Raw genomic sequence first — 20,956 nt, 5'->3', positions numbered from 1 at the left:
GCTATATTGGGGAACATTATAATAAATGGAAGCTTTTGTGGGACCTATTATGTCCTTTCTCCTTCTGTGCCAGTTATGACTTTTATTGTTTAAGATTATTGTACTTGTTTTTTATTATGTATACCCCTCCTCACATCTAAATCACATGGAGTAAACGGCGCTATAATAATAAAGAATAATGATAATATTAAATGGAGGTTTATGTTGAGCACATTATATTAAATAAAGGACTATGTGGGACTTATTGTATTATTTGGAAGGTTATGTGCGGCCCAATGAATTAAATGGAGGGCTAAGTGGGACCCATTATTAAATAGAAAGCTATGTGAGGCCCCGTCAAATTAAATATAAGGCTATGTAGTGGCCAATATGTTAAATGGAAGGCTATGTTTGGCCCATTATATTAATTAGAGGGCTTTGTTGGCCATATTAAATTAAATGGACGGTTATGTGGGCCCGTTATATTAAATTGAGAGCTATGTGAGGCAAAATATAGTAAATTAAATCTATGTGAGACCCAATATATAAAGTGGAAGGCTATGTGGTGCCCATTTTATTAAATGAATGGTTACGTGGGACCCATTATGTTAAATAAAAGGCTGTTTTGACCCAATTATATTAATTGGAAAGCTATGTGAGACCCAAAATGTTAAATGCAAGGCTATGTATGGCCTTTTATATTAAATGGAAAGCCATGTGGGGCTCATTATATTAAACAGAAGGCTATGTAAGTCCCAGTATTTTAAATGGAAGGCTATGTGTGCTATGGAGGCACATAAACGGGAAACTGTGTGCTCCGGTGGCACCCTGATGGTGAAGGGTGTGCTCCGGCGGCACCCCAATGGTAAATAGTGTGCTACATTGGCACCCCAATGGTAAAGAATGGGCTAAGGTGGTACCCCAACAGTAAAGAGTGTGCTCCGGTGGCACCCCAATGGTAAAGGGTGTGCTCTGGTGGCACCCCAACGGTAAATGGTGTGCTCCGGTGGCACCCCAATGGTAAATAGTGTGCTTCATTGGCACCCCAATGGTAAAGAATGTGCTAAGGTGGTACCCCAATGGTAAAGGGTGTGCTCCGGTGGCACCCCAACGGTAAAGGGTGTGCTCTGGTGGCACCCCAAAGGTAAAGGGTGTGCTCCGATGGCACCCCAGCGATAAAGGGAGGGCTCCGGTGGCACCCCAATGGTAAAGGGTGTGCTCCGGTGGCACCCTAATGGTAAATGGTGTGCTCCGGTGGCACCCCAATGGTAAATAGTGTGCTTCATTGGCACCCCAATGGTAAAGAATGTGCTAAGGTGGTACCCCAATGGTAAAGGGTGTGCTCCGGTGGTACCCCAATGGTAAAGGGTGTGATCCGATTGCACCCCAGCGGTAAAGGGTGTGCTCCAGTGGTACCCCAATGATAAAGGGTGTGCTCCGATGGCACCTCAATGGTAAATGGTGTGCTCCGGTGGCACCCCAATGGTAAATAGTGTGCTTCATTGGCACCCCAATGGTAAAGAATGTGCTAAGGTGGTACCCCAATGGTAAAGGGTGTGCTCCGGTGGCACCCCAACGTTAAAGGGTGTGCTCTGGTGGCACCCCAAAGGTAAAGGGTGTGCTCCGATGGCACCCCAGCGATAAAGGGAGGGCTCCGGTGGCACCCCAATGGTAAAGGGTGTGCTCCGGTGGCACCCTAATGGTAAATGGTGTGCTCCGATGGCACCCCAATAGTAAATGGTGTGCTCCGGTGGCACCCCAACAGTAAAGGGTGTGCTCCGGTGGCACCCCAACGGTAAAGGGTGTGCTCCGGTGGCACCCCAACGGTAAAGGATGTGCTCCGGTGGCACCCCAACGGTAAAGGGTGTGCTCCGATGGCACCCCAACGGTAAATGGTGTGCTCCGGTGGCACCCCAACAGTAAAGGGTGTGCTCCGTTGGCACCCTAATGGTAAAGAATGTGCTAAGGTGGTACCCCAACGGTAAAGGGTGTGCTCCGGTGGCACCCCAATGGTAAAGGGTGTGCTCCGGTGGCACCCCAACGGTAAAGGGTGTGCTCCGGTGGCACCCCAATGGTAAAGGGTGTGCTCCGATGGCACCCCAACGGTAAATGGTGTGCTCCGGTGGCACCCCAACAGTAAAGGGTGTGCTCCGTTGGCACCCTAATGGTAAAGAATGTGCTAAGGTGGTACCCCAACGGTAAAGGGTGTGCTCCGGTGGCACCCCAACGGTAAAGGGTGTGCTCCGGTGGCACCCCAATGGTAAAGGGTGTGCTCCGATGGCACCCCAACGGTAATTGGTGTGCTCCGGTGGCACCCCAACAGTAAAGGGTGTGCTCCGTTGGCACCCCAATGGTAAAGAATGTGCTAAGGTGGTACCCCAATGGTAAAGGGTGTGCTCCGGTGGCACCCTAACGGTAAATGGTGTGCTCCGGTGGCACACCAATGGTAAATAGTGTGCTTCATTGGCACCCCAATGGTAAAGAATGTGCTAAGGTGGTACCCCAATGGTAAAGGGTGTGCTCCGGTGGTACCCCAATGGTAAAGGGTGTGATCCGATTGCACCCCAGCGGTAAAGGGTGTGCTCCAGTGGTACCCCAATGATAAAGGGTGTGCTCCGATGGCACCTCAATGGTAAATGGTGTGCTCCAGTGGCACCCCAATGGTAAAGGGTGTGCTCCGGTGGCACCCCAGCGGTAAAGGGAATGCTCCGGTGGCACCCCAACGGTAAAGGGTGTGCTCCAGTGGCATGCCAGTGGCAAACTGTGTGCTCCAGTGGCATCTCATCGATGAAGGGTATGCTCTGATGGCAAACCAACAGAAAACAGTGTACTCCGATGGCAGGCCAACAGCAAAAACGGTGGTCCGGTGGCACACCAATGGCAGAAAGCCGAAGAGTTCACTCCTTATATATGGAATGGAGAGCTTTGTGTTGCCCACTACGTTAAAAAGGCTATATTGGGGAACTTTATAATAAATGGAAGCTTTTGTGGGACCCATTATGTCCTTTCTCCTTCTGTACCAGTTATGACTTTTATTGTTTAAGATTATTGTACTTGTTTTTTATTATGTATACCCCTCCTCACATCTAAATCACATGGAGTAAACGGCGCTATAATAATAAAGAATAATAATAATATTAAATGGAGGTTTATGTTGAGCACATTATATTAAATAAAGGACTATGTGGGACTTATTGTATTACTTGGAAGGTTATGTGCGGCCCAATAAATTAAATAAAGGACTATGTGGGATCCATTATAAAACATGAAAGGCTACGTTTGACCCATTATATTAAATGGAAGGCTATGTGGTGCCCATTTTATTAAATTGAAATCTATTTTGGCCCCGATATGTTAATTGGAAGTATATGTGGGACCAATTATATTATTTGGAGAGTTATGTAGGTCCTATTAAATTAAATAAAGAGCTATGTAGGGTCCAAAATATTAAATGAAAGACCTTGCTTGGCCCATTACATTAAATAGAGGCCTATGTTGGCCCCATTAAATTAAATTAAATGGAAGGCTATGTGGGTCCCATTTTATTAAATAGAGGGAAATATGGTGTCCATTATATTAAATAGAAGGCTTTTTTGGCCACAATATGTTATTGGAAGTCTATGTGGGACACATTATATTAATTGGAGAGTTATGTGGGTCCCATTATATTATGTGGCCCTTTATATTAAATAGAGGGCTATATTGGCCCAGTTAAATTAAATGGAAGGCTATGTGGTGCCCCCTTTATTAAATGAAAGGCTATGTGGGGCACATTTTATTCAATAGAGGGTTATGAGATCCCAATATATTAAATAGAAGGCTGTTTAGCACCAATTATATTCAATTGAGGACTATTGTGGCTCACTTATAATAATTATATTAATTGGTAGGTTACGTGGTGCCCAATTTATTAAAAGGACGGTCATGAGGGAGCCACTATATTAAATAGAAGACTAGTTTGGACCCAATATGTTAATTGGAAGTCTATGTTGGACCAATTATATTAATTGGAGAGTTATGTGGGGTCTAATAAATTAAATGCAAGGCTATGTGGGAGCCAATTATTAAATAGAAAGCTATGTGAGGCCCCGTCAAATTAAATATAAGGCTATGTAGTGGCCAATATGTTAAATGGAAGGCTATGTTTGGCCCATTATATTAATTAGAGGGCTTTGTTGGCCATATTAAATTAAATGGATGGTTATGTGGGGCCCGTTATATTAAATTGAGAGCTATGTGAGGCAAAATATAATAAATTAAAAGCTATTTGAGACCCAATATATAAAGTGGAAGGCTATGTGGTGCCCATTTTATTAAATGAATGGTTACGTGGGACCAATTATGTTAAATAAAAGGCTGTTTTGACCCAATTATATTAATTGGAAAGCTATGTGAGGCCCAAAATGTTAAATGCAAGGCTATGTATGGTCTTTTATATTAAATAGAAAGCCATGTATGGCTCATTATATTAAACTGAAGGCTATGTAAATCCCAGTATATTAAATGGAAGGCTATGTGTGCTATGGAGGCACATAAACGGGAAACTGTGTGCTCCGGTGGCACCCCAATGGTAAATAGTGTGCTTCATTGGCACCCCAATGTTAAAGAATGTGCTAAGGTGGTACCCCAACAGTAAAGGGTTGCTCCGGTGGCACCCCAATGGTAAAGGTTGTGCTCCGATGGCACCCCAGCGGTAAAGGGAGTGCTCCGGTGGCACCCCAATGGTAAAGGGTGTGCTCCGATGGCACCCCAAGGGTAAATGGTGTGCTCCGGTGGCACCCCAATGGAAAAGGGTGTGCTCCGATGGCACCCCAACGGTAATGGGAGTGCTCTGGTGGCACCCCAACGGTAAAGGGTGTGCTCCGATGGCACCCCAGTGGTAAAGGGAGTGCTCCGGTGGCACACTAATGGTAAAGGGTGTGCTCCGGTGGCACCCCAACGGTAAAGGGTGTGCTCCGATGGCACCCCAACGGTAAATCGTGTGCTCCGGTGGCACCCCAACGGTAAAGGGTGTGCTCCGATGGCACCCCAACTGTAAAGGGAGTGCTCCGGTGGCACCCCAATGGTAAAGGGTGTGCTCCGGTGGCACCCCAATGGTAAAGGGTGTGCTCCAGTGGCACTCCAACGGTAAAGGGTGTGCTACGGTGGCACCCCAACGGTAAAGGGTGTGCTCCAGTGGCACTCCAACGGTAAAGGGTGTGCTCCGGTGGCACCTCAACGGTAAAGGGTGTGCTCTGATGGCAGACCAATGGTAAAGGGAGTGCTCCGGTGGCACCCCAACGGTAAAAGGTGTGCTCCGGTGGCACCCCAATGGTAAAGGGTGTGCTCCAGTGGCACCCCAACGGTAAAGGGTGTGATCCGGTGACACCCCAATGGTAAAAGGTGTCCTCCAGACCAAAGTCCAGCGGTGTGCTTCGGTGGGAGGCCAACGGCAAACGGCGTGCTTCAGAGGCAGACCAATGGAAATCGATCTGCTTCGATGGCAGGCCACCAGCAATGGGTGTGCTCCAGTGGCACATCAATGGCAAAAAAGTAAAAGACTGCTCCCCGGTGGCTAAATAACCTAAGATGGGCACCCCGGTGGTAAGCAAAAAGGCCATAGAATGCACCCTGGTGACAGCTAAAAAGCCCAAGAAAGATGCTCCGGTGGTAAGCAAAGTGGTCAGAGTGTGCACCCTGGTGTCAACTAAAAAGCTCAAGATGGGTGCCCCAATGGTAATCAAAGTAGTCAGAGTGTGCACCCTGGTGCTAACTAAAAATCTCAAAATGGGTTCCCCAGTGGTAGACTAAGAGGCCAACTGTTGCACCCCGGTGGCATGCTAAAAAGACAAAGATGGGTGCCCTATTGGTAAGTAAAAAGGTCACATATTGGGCCCCTCTAGCAGGCCTACAGCAAATGGTGTGCTCTGGTGGCACGGCATCTTCAAAGGGTGTGCTTTGGTGGCACACCAGTGTTAAAGGGTATGTACTGGTGGTATGCCAATGACAAAGGGGGCACTCTGGAGGCACACAAACTGTAAAGGGTCTTGAAATTGCCACATGTGAAGCCATACTCGCACAGTATCTCTTGTTACAGGGATTAAAACAGCGACGGTGCAACAAGATGTGGACAGTGAGAGGCAGAATATGGTTGAAGGACAGAAAACTGCAAAATAAGAACAAGTAGCAGCGAGAAGTCAATCCAAGAAGTGCTGCAGCAGACATGTAAGTGATTGTGATTCTTTAAATGGTGATGTATGGTCAGATGAAGTCTGAAGAGGAATGCAGTAAGTTAGGAAATATGATTAATTTTGTTAATAAAGTGTCTGATCTGGTCCTTGTGATCAGGGTTTAGGATGTATATGGCTGTTTATTGTCACTCCTACATGTAGAGGCAGCAGATGAGACAATCAAACTGTGAAACTTGGAGTTACCAGTAGGGTTGAGCGAAACGGGTCGAACATTTTCAAAAGTCGCCGACTTTTGGCTAAGTCGGGGTTTCATGAAACCCGATCCGACCCCTGTGCGGGGTCGGCCATGCGGTACGCGACTTTCGCGCCAAAGTCGCGTTTCAATGACGCGAAAAGCGCCATTTCTCAGCCAATGAAGGTAAACGCAGAGTGTGGGCAGCGTGATGACATAGGTCCTGGTCCCCACCATCTTAGAGAAGGGCATTGCAGTGATTGGCTTGCTGTCTGCGACGTCACAGGGGCTATAAAGAGGCGTTCCCGCCGACCGCCATCTTACTGCTGCTGATCTGAGCTTAGGGAGAGGTTGCTGCCGCTTTGTCAGAAGCAGGGATAGCGTTAGGCAGGGTCCATTAACCACAAAACCGCTTGTGCTGCAGCGATTTGCACTGTCCAACACCACCCTCGGTGTGCAGGGACAGTGGAATTTTTTTTTTTTTTTTTTTTCCCCTCAGCGCTGTAGCTCATTGGGCTGCCCTAGAAGGCTCCCTGATAGCTGCATTGCTGTGTGTACGCCGCTGTGCAAACCAACTGCTTTTTTCAAAGCACAAATCCTCTTGTTCCTTCCTTTCTGCACAGCTATCTTTTTTGTTTGTCCACACTTTTTATTTCATTTGTGCATCAGTCCACTCCTTATTGCTGCCTGCCATACCTGGCTGAGATTACTGCAGGCAGGGAGATAGTAGCTGCCTGCCATACCTGGCTGAGATTACTGCAGGCAGGGAGATAGTAATTGTAGGACATTCCCTGTTTTTTTTTTTTTTTTTTTTTTGGTGGGAGATTAAGATTGGCAATTTGGCATTTCTGCTAGAGTGCCATCCCTGTGTGTGCCATCTCTCTCACATAGTGGGCCATAGAAAGCCTTTTCATTTTTCTGTATTTTTTTTTGTGGGGTGTATAAATTCTCCCTGATAAAAATACAGTGGGAGATTAATATTGGCCTTTGGGCTTGTGTGCCAGTCCTGAGTGTGCCATCTCTCTCACAAATAGTGGGCCATAGAAAGCCTATTTTATTTTTTTTTGGGTTTTATAAATTCTCCCTGAAAAAAAGGGAGATTAATATTGGCCTCTGGGCTTCTGTGCCAGTCCTGAGCGTGCCATCTGTGCCAGTCCTGAGCGTCCCATCTCTCTCACAAATAGTGGGCCATAGAAAGCCTATTTAATTTTTTTTTTGGTTTTATAAATTTTCCCTGAAAAAAGGGAGATTAATATTGGCCTCTGGGCTTGTGTGCCAGTTGTGAGCGTGCCATCTGTGCCAGTCCTGAGCGTGCCATCTCTCTCACAAATAGTGGGCCATAGAAAGCCTATTTAATTTTTTTTTTGGTTTTATAAATTTTCCCTGAAAAAAGGGAGATTAATATTGGCCTCTGGGCTTGTGTGCCAGTTGTGAGCGTGCCATCTGTGCCAGTCCTGAGCGTGCCATCTCTCTCACAAATAGTGGGCCATAGAAAGCCTATTTAAATATTTTTTTGGTTTTATAAATTCTCCCAGAAAAAAAGGGAGATTAATATTGGCCTCTGGGCTTCTGTGCCAGTTGTGAGCGTGCCATCTGTGCCAGTCCTGAGCGTGCCATCTCTCTCACAAATAGTGGGCCATAGAAAGCCTATTTAAATATTTTTTTGGTTTTATAAATTCTCCCAGAAAAAAAGGGAGATTAATATTGGCCTCTGGGCTTCTGTGCCAGTCCTGAGCGTGCCATCTGTGCCAGTCCTGAGCGTCCCATCTCTCTCACAAATAGTGGGCCATAGAAAGCCTATTTTATTTTTTTTTTGGGTTTCAGAAATTCTCCCTGGAAAAAAAAAGGGAGATTAATATTGCCCTTTGGGCTTGTGTGCCAGTACTAAGCGTTCCATCTCTCTCTCTCTCTCAGTCAGTGGGCCATAGAACGCATATTTTTGGTTTTATTTGTTTTCTAAATTCTCCCTGAAAAAATCATTTTATTTTATTTGGTTTCTAAATTCTTCCTGATAAAATCATATTTTTTTTATTATTTTTATTTCTAAAGTCTCCCTGAAAAAAAAAAAAAAAAAAAACAACCAAAAAAACAGTGGGAGATTAATATTGGCCTTTCTGCTTGTGTGCCAGTCTTGACTCCTGGGTGTGCCATCTCTCTCTCTCTCTCTCTCTCTCTCTCTCTCTCTCTCTCTCTCTCTCTCCAATTGTGGTCCATAGAAAGCCTATATTTTTTTTCCTTGATTTGGGTTCTAAAATCTACCAGAGAAAATAACTACATCAATCATTGGTAGAAAAATATTGGCCTCTGGGTTTGTGTGCCACTCCTGACTCCTGTGTGCGTCATCTCTCAGTCAGTGGGCCATAGAACGCCTATTTTTGGTTTTATTTGTTTTCTAAATTCTCCCTGAAAAAATTATTTTATTTTATTTGGTTTCTAAATTCTTCCTGATAAAATCATATTTTTTTTATTATTTTTTTTTCTAAAGTCTCCCTGAAAAAAAAAAAAAAAAAAACAACCAAAAAAAACAGTGGGAGATTAATATTGGCCTTTCTGCTTGTGTGCCAGTCTTGACTCCTGGGTGTGCCATCTCTCTCTCTCTCTCTCTCCAATTGTGGTCCATAGAAAGCCTACATTTTTTTTCCTTGATTTGGGTTCCAAAATCTACCAGAGAAAATAACTCCATCAATCATTGGTAGAAAAATATTGGCCTCTGGGCTTGTGTGCCACTCCTGATTCCTGTGTGCGTCATCTCTCACTCAGTGGCCCATAGAAAGCATATAGTTTGTTACATTTGTTTTCTAAATTCTCCCTGCAAAAATCTATTTTTTTTTTTTTGGGGGGTTTCTAAAGTGTTCCTGAAAAAAATAAAAATAAAAAAAAAATAATAGTGTGACATTAATATTAACATTTGTGCTTCAGTGACAGTCCTGCGTGTGGGGCATCTCTCTAATTTGCAGCCACCAAAAAAAGAGTGTGTAACATTGGGCCTGATTTTCGCTGTGGTCTCACCAACCTGTAAAGGGGTAGCTAAATCATACAGAAGTTATAGCTCACCGTGTAAGTTGTGTGACTGCAACAAATAACGTTAGTTTGGTTACGTTTTTAAAACAATGAGGAAGTCTAGTGGAAGAGGTCGTGGCCGGGGGCGTTCATTGTCAGCTGGTAATGAGGGTAGTGGTAGTGGTGGAGCATCAGGTGGTCGTGGGGGAAAAAATATTGCACCTAAGTCTGGAGCTGTGGAGCCAGGTTCGTCGTCCGGCTACACAAGGCCTCGAACGCTCCCTTTTCTGGGATTAGGAAAACCGCTTTTAAAGCCGGAGCAGCAAGAGCAAGTTTTGGCTTATCTTGCTGACTCAGCCTCTAGCTCTTTTGCCTCATCTCGTGAAACTGGTAAAAGTAAAAGCAGCGCGTCGTTAGTGGATGTTCACGGTCAGGGACAAGTCACTTCCTTGTCCTCTTCAGCAAAAACAACAACAGAGAAGAATGCAGCAGGCGACACAACGGGTTACTCCATGGAGCTCTTTACACATACCGTCCCTGGCTTAGAAAGTGAAGCAGTTAACAGTCCATGCCCATTACAAATTGAATCTGACATGGAGTGCACTGACGCACAGCCACAGCCAGACTACTATGCTGGTCCTTTGACTCAGACCACAACATTGCCCTCGCAGGGTGCTGATCAAGAATCAGACCCTGATGAGACTATGTTGCCCCATCACGAACGCTATACCACCGAACGACACGGTGACACAGACGAAGTTGCGCAGGAGGTACAAGAAGAGTTATTAGATGACCCAGTTCTTGACCCCGATTGGCAGCCATTGGGGGAACAGGGTGCAGGCGGCAGCAGTTCTGAAGCAGAGGAGGAGGAGGGGCCGCAGCAGGCATCAACATCGCCACAGGTTCCATCTGCCGGGCCCGTATCTTGCCCAAAACGCGTGGCAAAGCCAAAACCTGGTGGAGGACAGCGTGGCCATCCGGTTAAAGCTCAGTCTGCAATGCCTGAAAAGGTATCCGATGCTAGAAAGAGTGCAGTCTGGCATTTTTTTAAACAACATCCAATTGATCAGCGCAAAGTCATCTGTCAAAAATGTTCTACTTCCTTAAGCAGAGGTCAGAATCTGAAAAGTCTCAATACTAGTTGCATGCATAGACATTTAACCACCATGCATTTGAAAGCTTGGACTAACTACCAAACGTCCCTTAAGGTTGTTGCACCCTCGGCCAATGAAGCTAGTCATCAACGCAACATCCCTTCCGGCAGTGTAGGACCACCATTTAGCGCACCACCTGCTGTATCTGTGCAGGTATCTTTGCCAGGCCAAAGCAGTCAGGGTCAGGGAATCACCAGTTTCGTAGTAGGAAACACTGCATCTAGGGCACCGGCGGCAACAATACCATCTCCCACCGTCTCTCAGTCTGCCATGTCCACCGGCACCCCCGCTAGTTCCACGATCTCCAGCTCTCCAGTCCAGCTCACCCTACATGAGACTATGGTTAGAAAAAGGAAATACTTAGCCTCGCATCCGCGTACACAGGGTTTGAACGCCCACATAGCTAGACTAATCTCGTTAGAGATGATGCCCTACCGGTTAGTTGAAAGCGAAGCTTTCAAAGACCTGATGGACTACGCTGTACCACGCTACGAGCTACCCAGTCGACACTTTTTTTCCAGAAAAGCCATCCCAGCCCTCCACCAGCATGTTAAAGAGCGCATCGTCCATGCACTCAGGCAATCTGTGAGCACAAAGGTGCACCTGACAACAGATGCATGGACCAGTAGGCATGGCCAGGGACGTTACGTGTCCATCACGGCACACTGGGTAAATGTGGTGGATTCAGGGTCCACAGGGGACAGCAAGTTTGGGACAGTTCTGCCTAGCCCACGGTCTAGTAAACAGTTGTCTGTAGCCGTTCGCACCCCCTCCTCCTCCTCCTCCTCGTCCTCCTGCAGAAGCAAGAGCTCGTCCACAGACCGCAGTCGCACAAACACTCCATCCGCACCTGCCACTGTTGCACACCAGGTCTCCCATTATGGGGCAGCTACTGGCATACGTCAGCAGGCTGTATTGGCTATGAAGTGTTTGGGCGACAATAGACACACCGCGGAAGTTCTGTCCGAGTTCTTGCAGCAAGAAACGCAGTCGTGGCTGGGCACTGTAGATCTTGAGGCAGGCAAGGTAGTGAGTGATAACGGAAGGAATTTCATGGCTGCCATCTCCCTTTCCCAACTGAAACACATTCCTTGCCTGGCTCACACCTTAAACCTGGTGGTGCAGTGCTTCCTGAAAAGTTATCCGGGGTTATCCGACCTGCTCCTCAAAGTGCGTGGACTTTGCGCACATATCCGCCGTTCGCCTGTACACTCCAGCCGTATGCAGACCTATCAGCGTTCTTTGAACCTTCCCCAGCATCGCCTAATCATAGACGTTGCAACAAGGTGGAACTCAACACTGCACATGCTTCAGAGACTGTGCGAACAGAGGCGGGCTGTTATGTTTTTGTGGGAGGATACACATACACGGGCAGGCAGTAGGATGGCAGACATGGAGTTGTCAGGTGTGCAGTGGTCGAAGATTCAAGACATGTGTCAAGTCCTTCAGTGTTTTGAGGAATGCACACGGCTGGTTAGTGCAGACAACGCCATAATAAGCATGAGCATCCCCCTAATGCGTCTGCTGATGCAAAGTTTGACGCACATAAAGGATCAGGCGTCTGCACCAGAGGAAGAGGAAAGCCTTGATGACAGTCAGCGATTGTCTGGTCAGGGCAGTGTACATGACGAGGTACCGGGCGAAGAGGAGGTGGAGGATGAGGAGGATGATGGGGATGAGTATATTTTTAATGAGGAAGCTTTCCCGGGGGCACGGGAAATTGGTGGCGTGGCAAGGCCGGGTTCTGGTTTTTTGAGGGACACAAGTGACGTAGATTTGCCTGCAACTGCCCCTCAACCAAGCACAACCGCAGATTTGACAACGGGAACTTTGGCCCACATGGCGGATTATGCCTTGCGTATCCTCAAAAGGGACACACGCATTACAAAAATGATGAACGATGACGATTACTGGTTGGCCTGCCTCCTTGATCCTCGCTATAAAGGCAAATTGCAAAATATTATGCCACATGAGAACTTGGAACTAATATTAGCAACAAAACAATCAACTCTTGTTGACCGTTTGCTTCTGGCATTCCCTGCACACAGCGCCCGTGATCGTTCTCACACGAGCTCCAGGGGCCAGCAGACCAGAGGTGTTAGAGGGGCAGAAATCAGAAGTGGCGTTGGACAGAGGGGTTTTCTGACCAGGTTGTGGAGTGATTTTTCTATGACCGCAGACAGGACAGGTACTGCAGCATCAATTCAAAGTGACAGGAGACAACATTTGTCCAGTATGGTTACAAACTATTTTTCATCCCTTATCGACGTTCTCCCTCAACCGTCATTCCCATTTGATTACTGGGCATCCAAATTAGACACCTGGCCAGAATTGGCAGAATATGCATTGCAGGAGCTTGCTTGCCCGGCAGCTAGTGTCCTATCAGAAAGAGTATTCAGTGCTGCAGGTTCAATACTAACAGAAAAAAGGACTCGTCTGGCTACCCAAAATGTAGATGATCTAACCTTCATTAAAATGAACCACAACTGGATTTCAAAATCTTTTGCCCCACCCTGCCCGGCTGACACCTAGCTTTCCTATGAAAAGGTCTTGCCTGTGGACTATTCTGAATGACTTTTCCAATCTCGTAATTTTCTTCACCTGATTGTCCAGCATACGACATGTTTCCACCTCACGAAATGGCCAAACTCCCCACACGGGGCCGTGCTATCGCCACTTTGCGCTTGGACCCTTGAGAGTGCTGTTTGTCTGAAGAGGTGGGTGTGGCCGCTTTTGGTCGACGGCACTGCCACTGGGTCCCTCATAGTACAATAAAGTGTCTCTGGCGGTGGTGGTGCGCACCCAACGTCAGACACACCGTTGTAATATGAGGGGCCCTGTGCCTGTACCGCCGGCCACAAGACAGTTCCCCCCCCCAGCTCAAACAGTGCTCTACCACTAGCAAAATTATCTCTCACAGCTTCACCAATGTGTAGTCTAGCCGCTGACATCCTTCAATGCCTGGCACTGACAATACCATTGTTTTGACATTTTTGTTATGTTAGGCCTTCGAAGCCTGTCTGCGGTCCCTTCTTTCTACAACTACTACACTGACCAGGCCACTGCTGGCCGTGTTACCCTGGAACCAATTTAAAAGTGCCTACAGTCAGCCCAATTTTGTTATGTTAGGCCTTCGAAGACTGTCTGCCGTCACTCCTTCCACTAGACTTCCACTGACCATACACTGCTGCCCATGTACCCCTGGAACCAATTTAAAGTGCCTACAGCCAGCCCAATTTTGTTATGTTAGGCCTTCGAAGCCTGTCTGCGGTCACTCCTTCCACTAGACTTCCACTGACCAGACCACTGCTGCCCGTGTACCCCTGGAACCAATTTAAAAGTGCCTACAGCCATGTGTTATTATTTTAGGCCTTCGATGCCTGTCTGCGGTCACTCCTTCCACTAGGCCTCCACTGACCACACCACTGCTGCCCGTGTACCCCTGGAACCAATTTAAAATTGCCTACAGCCAGCCCAATTTTTTTATTTTAGGCCTTCGATGCCTGTCTGCGGTCCATTCTTTCAACTACTACTACACTGACCAGGTCACTGCTGCCCGTGTACCCCTGGAACCAATTTAAAATTGCCTACAGCCAGCCCAATTTTTTTATTTTAGGCCTTCGATGCCTGTCTGCGGTCCATTCTTTCAACTACTACTACACTGACCAGGTCACTGCTGCCCGTGTACCCCTGGAACCAATTTAAAATTGCCTACAGCCAGCCCAATTTTTTTATTTTAGGCCTTCGATGCCTGTCTGCGGTCCATTCTTTCAACTACTACTACACTGACCAGGTCACTGCTGCCCGTGTACCCCTGGAACCAATTTAAAATTGCCTACAGCCAGCCCAATTTTTTTATTTTAGGCCTTCGATGCCTGTCTGCGGTCCATTCTTTCAACTACTACTACACTGACCAGGTCACTGCTGCCCGTGTACCCCTGGAACCAATTTAAAATTGCCTACAGCCATGTGTTATTATTTTAGGCCTTCGATGCCTGTCTGCGGTCACTCCTTCCACTAGGCCTCCACTGACCACACCACTGCTGTCCGTGTACCCCTGGAACCAATTTAAAATTGCCTACAGCCATGTGTTATTATTTTAGGCCTTCGATGCCTGTCTGCGGTCACTCCTTCCACTAGACTTCCACTGACCAGACCACTGCTGCCCGTGTACCCCTGGAACCAATTTAAAAGTGCCTACAGCCAGCCCAAGTTTGTTATGTTAGGCCTTCGATGCCTGTCTGCGGTCACTCCTTCCACTAGGCCTCCACTGACCACACCACTGCTGCCCGTGTACCCCTGGAACCAATTTAAAATTGCCTACAGCCAGCCCAATTTTTTTATTTTAGGCCTTCGATGCCTGTCTGCGGTCCATTCTTTCAACTACTACTACACTGACCAGGTCACTGCTGCCCGTGTACCCCTGGAACCAATTTAAAATTGCCTACAGCCAGCCCAATTTTTTTATTTTAGGCCTTCGATGCCTGTCTGCGGTCCATTCTTTCAACTACTACTACACTGACCAGGTCACTGCTGCCCGTGTACCCCTGGAACCAATTTAAAATTGCCTACAGCCATGTGTTATTATTTTAGGCCTTCGATGCCTGTCTGCGGTCACTCCTTCCACTAGGCCTCCACTGACCACACCACTGCTGTCCGTGTACCCCTGGAACCAATTTAAAATTGCCTACAGCCATGTGTTATTATTTTAGGCCTTCGATGCCTGTCTGCGGTCACTCCTTCCACTAGACTTCCACTGACCAGACCACTGCTGCCCGTGTACCCCTGGAACCAATTTAAAAGTGCCTACAGCCAGCCCAAGTTTGTTATGTTAGGCCTTCGATGCCTGTCTGCGGTCACTCCTTCCACTAGGCCTCCACTGACCACACCACTGCTGCCCGTGTACCCCTGGAACCAATTTAAAATTGCCTACAGCCAGCCCAATTTTTTTATTTTAGGCCTTCGATGCCTGTCTGCGGTCCATTCTTTCAACTACTACTACACTGACCAGGTCACTGCTGCCCGTGTACCCCTGGAACCAATTTAAAATTGCCTACAGCCAGCCCAATTTTTTTATTTTAGGCCTTCGATGCCTGTCTGCGGTCCATTCTTTCAACTACTACTACACTGACCAGGTCACTGCTGCCCGTGTACCCCTGGAACCAATTTAAAATTGCCTACAGCCATGTGTTATTATTTTAGGCCTTCGATGCCTGTCTGCGGTCACTCCTTCCACTAGGCCTCCACTGACCACACCACTGCTGTCCGTGTACCCCTGGAACCAATTTAAAATTGCCTACAGCCATGTGTTATTATTTTAGGCCTTCGATGCCTGTCTGCGGTCACTCCTTCCACTAGGCCTCCACTGACCACACCACTGCTGTCCGTGTACCCCTGGAACCAATTTAAAATTGCCTACAGCCATGTGTTATTATTTTAGGCCTTCGATGCCTGTCTGCGGTCCATTCTTTCAACTACTACTACACTGACCAGGGCACTGCTGGCCGTGTACCCCTGGAACCAACATCAGAAAATATAAAAATAAGTATTTTGCTTATAAAAAAGAAAATACTGGTGAGATATCAAATGCAGACATTTTAACATTAAAAACAAACACACAACTCTAATCTGGTACAGTACTAAAAATGGCCACCAGCTACAATTACTTTCTCCTGCAAGTAGTTAACTGAAAGTTTTTTTAAATTGAAAACACACATATGGCATCCACCGAGTGTTGTCCTGTCGCGTCTTCTTTATATTATTGCCGAGAAGATGCAAAATAATGAAAATAATAAAATCATTAATTACCAAAATAATAGAGAAAGTCAACACCACATTGCAAATAAACATTCATTCCAAATAAAGAAGCAGGGCGCGTCCGAGGGTGAGTATATACCTAATAAGAATATAATCACCCTCGGACGCGCAATGCTTATTTCCAACAGCCTTCCTTCCTAAGAATCAGCCCTTCCGTCGTGTAGAGAGACGTTGTGTTACACTCCAAGGTGTTCCCCAGGTTGCCTTTCCTGAGCTTCGATCTTCCGGCTCTCGTTTAGTAGTTCTTGGAAACTACTCTGCATTAGGCCTTCAAATTGGGTATGGGGTGTAGAGAGATGGTGTGTTCCACTCCAAGGTGTTCCCCAGGTTGCCTTTCCTGAGCTTCGATCTTCCGGCTCTCGTTTAGTAGTTGTTGGAAACTACGCTGCATTAGGCCTTCAAATTGGGTATGGGGTGTAGCGAGAGGGTGTGTTACACTCCAAGGTGTTCCCCAGGTTGCCTTTCCTGAGCTTCGATCTTCCGGCTCTCGTTTAGTAGTTCTTGGAAACTACACTGCATTAGGCCTTCAAATTGGGTATGGGGTGTAGAGAGAGGGTGTGTTACACTCTAAGGTGTTCCCCAGGTTTCCTTGCCATTGCTTCGGTCTTCCGACTCTCGTTTAGTAGTTGTAGAAAAGTACACTGCATTAGGCCATACAAAATGGGTATGGGGTGGAGAGAGATGGTGTGTTACACTCCAAGGTGTTCCCCAGGTTGCCTTTCCTGAGCTTCTATCTTCAGGCTCTCATTAAATTGTGGTTAAATGGAACAACTGCATTTGGCGTACTAGTTGGTTTGGGGCCTACTATCGGTGTCTGCCACTCCTTGCTGTTCTCCTCCACTGAACAAAGCTGTGCCGCCTGTTTACTACGGTTGCCAATTTTGAACTGCATTTCGACTACTTACTGATTTGGCCCTACTCTCTGTGTCAGCCTCTCATTCCAGTTGTCCTCCACTGCAATGCCCCCTGGTTATTCCTGTGTTACCAATTTTGAACTGCATTTAGCCCACTTTCTTCTTTGGGCCTATATCTGTGTTTCCACTTCATCGTGCCCATTGCCCAGCCAGTGATAGATGAGTCTGCTGGTACATTGACCCATAACGCAACATTCCCCGTGCACGCTACACAACAACATTGTGACCCTGCTGAAAGTCAGGTTGCTCTTCCCGCATACCATACCACCTTACACGGGGACAAAGAGGAAGGTGCAGATGAAAGTGCAGGTTCCTTCATCAGGTGGGGGGAGGAATACTAGTTGGCGACGTCACTGGCACAGGGCCTCTCATAGTACGCAAAAGTGTTGCTGCCGGTGGGAGGCGCCCCCGCCGTGCAAACACACCGCTGTACTTTGAGGGGCCCTGTGCCAGTGCCAATGCCAACGAGTGGGCCCCCCCTGCTTGCTCAGGTTCACAGCACTTGCAAAGTTGAAATACTTACCTCTCCCTGCTCCACTGCCGTGACGTGGTCCAGATTTCCTGGGCCCACTAATTACTTGAACCAGCCCTACCCCCCACAACTTTAGCCAAATGACCCCCAATTTCAAATGCCTTCCAATTATTATAAGGTAAATTACGCTTGACAAGCTTCATTAAGAAGAATGGATGGTTTTGACATTAAAATGGCCACTCTAGGTGTTTTCCTGGCCCCCACTCACTGCCGACTATGCTGCCCCATTGACTTGCATTGGGTTTCGTGTTTCGGTCGATCCCGACTTTACGTCATAATCGGCCGATTTCACTCGACCCGACTTTGGACATAGTCGGGTTTCGCAAAACCCGGCTCGACTCTAAAAAGGTCAAGGTCGCTCAACTCTAGTTACCAGTAATATTGGAGGAGAAATTAATAAAGGAAGTAAAATGGGAAGGAAAGAAATGGGGTTGGATGTAGGTCTAGTCAGAGGGATGTTTGTTCCACATTGGGGAACAGGGAAAGTACTCAAAGATCCAGCACCTGTCCTATTCGACAGGATGGTCAGCTGGACCTTGGGTCGGTTTTCCGGTTGAGGACGCTGCACCCAGAAGGTTTCGAGCTTACTGATTGTTGGATTATAGAGGAACGAAATGTTTCTTCATCTAATTCTCGTCCTCACATTGCAGACTCGTGAAGTATTAAATATTCTTCATTATCTTCTTCTGCCTCCTTCTCTCCCAGACCACGTGCTGAAGAGCTGTCTCACCCCCAGTCCAGAAGCTTCTTGTAGCTTCGGCAGGATTCATCCCCTCTATACGAGCAGTCAGTGTATGGGCCTCTCTCTGTCTGATCCTCGATGCCCTCCACCCCTGCACTCACACATGGGAATCCCTGTACTCGCATTATTTCACATCTTGGTGCACAGCTGGAAGAAACCTATAAAGGATCATGTATCGGGCAGGTGACACCGCAGGGCAGCATTGTGCTTGTGGGGGCATCGAGCGGTGGGGTCAGAAATTGGGGAATACTTGGGGGCACTCTGGGCAGACGATATTAGTGTAGTTGGGGCCGGGAATCATTTGTTTGCAGCTGTTCCACTGTGCGGCCTCTTACAGCACTGGGCACTGAGGAGTGAGGAACATAACAGCCATATTCTACCAGAGCTCATGCTGAGGGTGAACAAGTCAATGATAGACAGATTGTTTAGGAGAAGAAATAAACTATTTATTTTGTACCGAATGCTAGAAAAAGTTGTAGAAGACGCCCTAACAATGAGTGACAGGTATTCATTTGGGTGTAATAATTGTAGGCGAGAAGTCCTTGTCACCGGGCACCTTGTGGAGATACAAGTCCAGATGGAAGAGAAGGAGCAGCTTCAGGAGACAACGAGAAGCTGTGGGTCCAGAGATGATGCTGCACCGGACAAGCCGGACCGATAGAAGTTACTGGCTGAGAAGGAAAGAAGTTTCATTCTTCCATGAGCTGCAGTTCTTTGTGTCCAGTCGGCAGCTCCATTAGTAGGTATATTTATCACAGTCCTTTCCACAATACATAATATCTGTCACTTGCCATAAATTTGTACATGTCTTTACCTGTTCTAAAATGCTGCTGATCCCTTGAATCTTTTGGTTTTTTTTTGCTATTTTTAGACCACGTAAAAAATGACATATTAATAACAAGTCCCAGGTCTTTTCCCATCACCCGTTTTGCAGTCTCTTTAATACTACAGCACTCAGGTCATTATGGGTCATCTTTGTTTGCAGTGTTACATGACTCTTCATACATGTTTTTATCTTCTTATTACATCACATCCATCTTTTTCCTCTCTTACTTTCCTGAACTGAAGGAAACATATCTCCAAGTCATTCTGAGCTGCCAGCAGGAGAGATCGACCCTCAGGAGCCTCCTGGTCTTCAGAACCCACATGAAAGAGAAGACCAAGAACAGGAAAGGCCTCCGACAGCCGAGCAACCTGTCCACCAAGGAGTTCCAGACGAAGTAATGGTCCCCCGATCATCTGTTTTATTCTTAAATGTGGTTTATACTTTCACTGATTGTAATTTTTTTGGTCGATACCAGATAAAGTTTTAGATGACAATTGTCTGGACTTGTGTCTTGTTTTACATTTCTCCTTTATTCTTCTTGCTTCCCCTCCAGTGAGGTCTGGCTTAGGTGATAAAAGCCTTTCTCTGTCCTGCATTGGTGCAGCAGGCTGGAGAATGACTTTCTGGATGATAAGTTGCCGTAATCTCAGGGGCCCGTACACTAGTTGTCTGTACACCGGACACTTGTCCACACAACACATATCTCGCCCAACTCCCCATATACAAGAATGTGGTTATATGTGGGGGAGATGGCCCAACACACAGCACATGGTCCGCTGCTCCAGCAATAATCCTTGGGTTTGGCTAACCTTCCTGCAATATGTATGGAGCCATTAGTTGGATGTTTGCAGGATCCTTGTTTGATCGTGCTGGACTGTGTTTTGGTGGCGTGAAAACATCAAGGCTTGTGCTTCAATGGCGGTAAATGCAAATCTGATGAGCTGTGGGCTTTGCAGCCAAAAAACCTGAACTGCAGCTTCAGTGGCACGTAAACGCTGGACTTTGCATGGCTTTGGGGGCCAGGTCACATTTGCAGACCCTCCTGCGATACTAGCACAGTAGAAACCCCCCTACAAAGTGACCTGATTGTAAAAACTACACCCCTCAAGGAACAGAATTAGACACAACAGGTGATTAAGAAAATATAAAAAAATGAAAATAAAAGGACACAAGATTCTTTTTATTTAAGCTGAGCCCCCTTAGCTCTAAGTGCGGTCACCTGACAGTAAGAGCCAATCAGCGCTCACTGACTGCTACCTCCGATTCTGCAGCTTTCTGAGTATCCGCAGGTCACAGATGAGCAGAAGGCAGCAGAAAGCCGCGGCTCCCCGGACATGGCGGTGACCGAGCAGTAGAGCGGCATCTTCTCCCGTCGTCTCTCTCTTGCAATACGAAGCTCGGCCGAGTACAGGTTCCCGGGAAGACCCCAGACCAACAGCGAAGCCCTCCAGTATTAAAGTATATAATACAGTATATATCCAAAGCAGAAATAGAGGGACAGCACAGATGTTACATTAGCCCCCCTCTTACTCAGGGCACTGAGCACCAGGCTAAGGCCGGGGTCACATTACCATAGAATACGTACGAGTG

General features: G+C 47.0%; 1 long non-coding RNA gene across 1 annotated transcript; it reads left to right on the top strand.

The window, feature by feature from the left end:
• Nucleotides 1-5,808: 5,808 nt before the first annotated feature.
• On the top strand, nt 5,809-19,885 carry LOC138657593 (uncharacterized). The gene is made up of 3 exons (XR_011317081.1): nt 5,809-6,183; nt 19,072-19,283; nt 19,609-19,885. It is a non-coding gene; the product is annotated as an uncharacterized lncRNA (long non-coding RNA).
• The last annotated feature ends 1,071 nt before the right edge of the window (nt 19,886-20,956 follow it).

This window comes from Ranitomeya imitator, chromosome 1 (genome assembly GCF_032444005.1).
Source record: "Ranitomeya imitator isolate aRanImi1 chromosome 1, aRanImi1.pri, whole genome shotgun sequence".
Taxonomy (NCBI): Eukaryota; Metazoa; Chordata; class Amphibia; order Anura; family Dendrobatidae; genus Ranitomeya; species Ranitomeya imitator.
Note: the sequence above shows the minus strand (reverse complement) of the source record. Positions and strands in the feature narration are given on the sequence as shown.